The 6000-nt window shown below is 35.7% G+C and overlaps 1 protein-coding gene across 2 annotated transcripts in view; it reads right to left on the bottom strand.

Moving 5' to 3' along the window:
- Window positions 1-6000, bottom strand: part of lingo2 (leucine rich repeat and Ig domain containing 2) — a 302849-nt gene that overhangs the window by 212062 nt on the left and 84787 nt on the right. The window lies entirely within an intron of this gene.

The following is a 6000-nucleotide window of genomic DNA, read 5'->3' as shown; positions in this document are numbered from 1 at the left end:
AATTAATTCTGCATAATATAATTAAACTATATATATATGTACTACATAGATATATATATATATATATATGTATATATATATATATATGTACGCACACACACACACACACACACACATATATATATAATTACCGCATTATGTTCATAACAAGCCCAAATTTTTAAGACTGGAGCAAATAGATATTCAATATTTTTTTAACAATTCAGTGTATGGCTGCTATTTTCACAAATGGCGAAATTTTTGACTTTTCTTGTGGCCAACAAGTTTTTCTGAAATAGAGAATCTCAAGTTACATCCATACCAAATTTGGTGCTTGTAGTACAAAATGCATGTTTTCTCTGATATATCAACCTAACCAACTCTGCTAAGTATTTGTTCTTCAACACCCACAAGATATTTTGTTTTGCAGTTTTTAATGATCCAATTGTGTTTCTCCAGTAAATAAAAGAGTTTATTTACTCTTATCCTCTCGTTAAAATGGTCAGCCCCTCTCTTTTGTTTGACTTTTGGCCTTATTCCTTACTTTTTGTGGAGTGATGATTGCTTTTTGTTGTTTTTACCAACAATTATTGATTTCCGGGGACTCTTTCATGGTTCCAGAGGAAGTAAATCATTTAAATCAAGGCTGTTCTCTAATCTCTCACCTACCCAAATATTACGATCTTTTTACCTTGAGTAAATTCCCGATGTACAAGCAGTGGCTGCTGTCACCTTGGGTGTGCTCTTTTACTAACTTGCCAGCGCTACTACTTTCATCTCACCACGTGAACATGCTAATCCAGTGTTGGGGGATTTATGAGCTGTGGTAAAGAGTAATTGTACTGTGGCAAAATGAGTGCAGCTTATTTGGAGCACAGATTTAATGAGGCCCCTTTGAGGATCATCATCCATCTTATAAAATGGCCCAGGTGCCAGAACTCTCAGTCAAAAGCATCAACTTGTGAATTGTGACAGTGCTGATCTACGAGCACGTAATTTTTAAAGGCATTTTTATTCATATTTTGATATTATGAATAAACAAAAGATGCCAAACATGCCAAAAGATAGATATATTTTTAGTAATTCTTTCCTTTGTTGAAGCAATGCTGTCTGGGAAATAGTCTTTATTTACCTTTTAAATGGATTCTACACTTGTAAGAGATGAGTGGGATGAACAGCGAGGCTCAGTATGTGGGCTGTGTCCATGAAAAACATTGCATTTCTTTTCAACATTCTTTGCCAATGCCATGCAGCTTATTATGTCTTCAACTCTCGTGTGGTTTGTCCTAAGGTTAAAGCCTTAAATAAAAAATGCTAAGACCATTTGCTAATGCAACACGATCCCACCTGGCAGTACTCTGATACCCTTTTCTTTCAAGAAGACCTGGCAGCAGACATCAACGTCCAGAACCGGAAGTCCTCGGGAACCAGAAGTCCCCCCCATATTGATTGAAAAAATGTTATTTTTACTGGCAGCCTTTACAATTACATTTTATTTCCCATTTTAAGCTTTAGTTTTTTACAATTCTGAGCACTTAGGATATAATTTCCATGTCTTGCCGGTGATGTCATAGGCACCATCTTGTCTGCAGCCAGGTCCCTCTTCATTCTTTTGCCAAACAACAGCTGATGTGGCTTCTTTGGTCTCATATGTGTTCAGCAGGGTAAAGGTTAGGGTGCTCCATCCTCAAGACAATAAAAGTATGAGCTCGCTGCCGACAGAGTGTCTTCTCAATACATCCTTGTACCGAGAGTGCCTCCAATAATGACAGCCTTCATTTTTTTTCAGTGAGGCAGACGGCCCCAAACCATCACATTAGTTCCACAAAAAGATAGTTCTATATCAACATGACATGCTCTTCTCCATCCTACAAGAAGTTCAATTTGGCCTGAGGATTAGTCATTTGAAATAAGCCAACAATAAAAGAAAAACGATTCATTTCTTTGTTCTTAATAACACTGATCATTTCATTAATCAAAAAATCTAGTCTGCTACGTGGACTCAAATTTGAATAACAGCGTCATGGGTTAGAGGTCGGGGAGTCCCTTCACTTAATCTTCAAACGGTCTTTCTCGGAGGAGGCTGTCTGCACTTGACAGGCTCAGATCAGATATGAATGAGCAAGATAAATGGTTAGTCTCTAAAGTCAGATCAATTCTATCCAACAACTGTCCTCTCCAGGAACAAAAGGCCACGCTGTCAACAAGGCTCACTTCAGAGCTTTTTCACTGTCTCTTTGTCCTTCTCACATATATAGAAGAAACCGTAAAAATAATATTTATAACAGAACTCCAGCCAAAAAGTCACAGAGTTCCTTTTATTTATTTATTTTTGTTTCATGCTCAAATTACCTTTTCTTATTTCTGATGTGATTTACAGTTAAAGAATGAAACACCGATCTGGAGTTAAATTTAAGTGCATGCACAGTAAGAAGCTTTTACAACAAAGATTTCATTTTTTTTTTAATTTTGCTGTCAAAATAAATAATTTCACTACCAGGCTTTAGAAAAATAAATACCTTTTTTTATGAACACATGGTCAGAAAAATGTGATCTGCTGCATTAAATTTGAACACACATGGTGAAAGTTTGTCTCCAAGATACTTCTGATAGTTTGAAACAGTTATTTGAACATATCTGTAAATAGTGTTGAACGGTTCTTTTTCTCAGCCTTACAGCATTTAAGCATATAATTTAATTAAAAGACTAAAGAGTTTCTATTAACCCAAGATAACCAGGACATGTTTACTGTGCTATGATTTATATCCTTTTCTACAACCACTGAACAAATGTATTTAAAGAAACTATTATAAGTATTTCTATACCTTAAGCTGAAGCTAAATGAATGCCAGTATATTCCATAAATGCGGCATCTTTGGTATTGCGCCTTTAGACTGATGTTGACTGTAGATCTGATAGCATTAAACCACAAAGAAGATACACATTTAGGGCAAAGTAAACTAAATACTGAACATACAGTGATTTAGCCAATAGTTCATGTAAAGCTACTGACATCTCCCAGTGTGTATTGCTTTTTAATACAGTTCCCCCATTTTTTATTTTTTTTATTTAATATTGTGTTTTTCCAATTTCACACAGGCAGAGGTCTGTAGAGCAAACACTGATGTGTGAACAATTTAGAAAATAAAAATTATCTGAAAAAGAAGTAATACTTTTCTTTTTTTGTTGCAACAGCAATGTCACGCAGAAGCCTGAACATTTCAAAGTCAAATGTTCCTCATCTTTTAAAGTTAAAAGGAGAAAAACTTTTTGGGGGGGAAAGAGTCTGTACCCTGAAAAGCTGGAAAAATGAAGGCAGTTTATGCAGAACAAACTAAGAACACTAGACAGAATGAAAAAAAAAAATACTCCAGTAGTTCAAGAAATAAGAGCAATAAAATTGGTCTACACAAAGGGACAAAAATACAAAGAAACATAAAAAAGCTGAACCTGTAAGATTTTTCTGCCTCTTGCTTAAACCTCTGTTTTTGTGTTACTGTGTGAGCACTTTTAAACAATGGCTTATTTCTATATTGCTTGCAAAACTCAACCCCTGCGTCAAACTTTGTCTGTCCTTAACTTTTATAAAATCAAACTTACAGAGAAACAAAAGCTTGGCTTCAACTTTTTTTGTGAAAACTAAATGGTATCCAGGTTACAATGATTACTAAGAAAGGCTGCCGACAAATCGACTATTAAAATAGTCGGCGACTAACTTAACAGTCGATAGTCGTTACTTTATATTATATGGAGTCAGAGTGTAGTAAAGTTGAAAGGTATAATGGCATTATGCTAGCTTTATGGACTATTTTGGAATTTATTAAGGTTTTTTAGGCTGTTTTGGAGTTAAGCTAATATTTCCGCTACATGTTAGCTTTTTCGGCTAACTTAGCCTTTTTTGTTTTTTAGGCTAATTTCGCATTTAACTAATATTTTAGCTGGCTATCAGCTTCACCGTTTTCAGCTATCAGCTTCAGCGTTTTCAGCTATTAGCTATCAATTTCAGCTTCTTCAGCTATCAGCACCAGCCTCTTCAGCGGCCAAATTTCGCTTACAGCATTCACACTAGCATTATCGCAGGTAATGCTACACATCTAATTTTTTGTTTGTTTAAAGTTAATAATGATTAAGATTTGTGAATTGTTTCCCTACTGTCAGGGTTCAACCTCTTCCGACCACCAGAGGGCACCCTCTCCAGAGTACTGACTGCCTCTGAACACTCCTACTTCACCAGCTGCTTCTCTGTTAGCGTATTCACAATAACACCCAAACAAACGTTTTGACAGAGCGGCGTGTCTTTCGCAATCACTTTACCATCAGTAAACACAACCAGAATTAATCCATATATAAAGCACTTAAGGAAAATAAGGTCACTTTTCTACTTTCTACACACTCGAGATTCTTTTTTCTAAACAGAGAGAAGGAATCTTCACTTTAATCAATAATTGAACATGCAAAATTATTTTCTACAAACAAGCACACCAACAATACTGTAATGTACTGTTATTACTACATCATTTAAAACCATTTTGCTTTGACTGTTTAAAAACAATGTTTTTGATTACAGAAAAATCTATCATTGAAAAACTTCAAATATTACAATAATGTAAATGTACCGTAGAAAGCGTAATATTTATGTTTATAACCTTTTAGCCGGAAACTGAGGAAAAATGTATGTTTTACTGGATTGTTTTCCAACATGAGCTCCTTTGTTCCATCATAGACACTGAAAAACATCAGTTCTGTTTAGAACAATCTACATATTGAGTGTGTTGGAAACACAAGTTGCCAATATGTAATAACCCCGTTCTTCAGTTAAAAAATCCTTTAATTTATTAAGTATATACGTAACTGACTGCTAATACGAGCATTTCATTAATTTCTTAGAAGAGAGTTGTGGGGCTCCAGTGTAAAGCAGAAAAAAGGCATGTTTGATCCCCTAACTATAATTAATTAATTAAACTTAAATTAATAATTGATAATAATTAAGATTGCTAGAATGCATTTTTCATTAATGAGCAGCTAAAGTGCATTAGAATTCAAACAATAAATATAGATGCAGTGAATTCTCCGTCATGTCATTGTCGTAAAGCAAACACCTATAGGGCGAAGCTTCTCTTCTCTCCTCCTCCTTAACATTCGCTGCACTTCTTTCTCTTGGTTGCATGTATTTTTTATCCTGTGTACTGTGTTGAGCTTTGACAAGTGTTTCAGAGCTGCTGGCCTAAAGCCCTCGCATACTGCCACACAAGCAGAACGATGGCATGAGAGTCTAGAAGCCCCGATGTGATAACGCACACCGCCAAATCCACGGTTAATTGGATGCTTCCTTCACAACAGAACAGGGCTAAACAGCAGCAAGTAAATAACAAGCTTAAGTCAAGCCTCCGAAATGAACAAGAGGAAAATGGCCAGATAACAAAACCAAGAGCAGATACACTGCCCTTGCATTATATTATGTTTGGAAAAGAAAAAAGAAAAGGCAACACTCTTCACTGCATAATCCTGCTTTCTGAAGGACTGATTAGCTTTTTCCAAAAGAACAGCCAGTATCTTAGCATTGTGGAATAGAATAAGTCTAGCTGCTGCATTCTTCATGCCAAGATGGACAGTAGGATCCAGAAAACAGTCTGCAGCCAGGTACTGAGGAACACGTGATCAGTAAGGACGTGGAGTGAAACAGCAGGAAACAATACCTGTTGGAGTTATGGCATTGTGGAGAGTATGAGAGTATATGTTTCAAAAGGAAAACCAGAAGAAAACTGTACAACAAACACACAAGTACTGCAGAAATAATGACACACTCTCAAAACTGTTCTGTTTTAGCACATGGTTTTTAATTCCACAACTATTTTCAATAAATTAGATATATTACGTAATTTTCCACACCTTAGTTTTCTTTAAAAACTACAGTGCACCTTAAAATCCGGGGCACCTTATGGATTCATTCTGGTTGTGGTTACTGATACTGAAGCGATTTAGAGAGGTAAACTGTGGATCAATTCACAAAAGTTCCCTAAT

The sequence above is a fragment of the Oryzias melastigma genome, linkage group LG10, assembly GCF_002922805.2.
Source record: "Oryzias melastigma strain HK-1 linkage group LG10, ASM292280v2, whole genome shotgun sequence".
In the NCBI taxonomy this organism is placed as follows: domain Eukaryota; kingdom Metazoa; phylum Chordata; class Actinopteri; order Beloniformes; family Adrianichthyidae; genus Oryzias; species Oryzias melastigma.
Note: the sequence above shows the minus strand (reverse complement) of the source record. Positions and strands in the feature narration are given on the sequence as shown.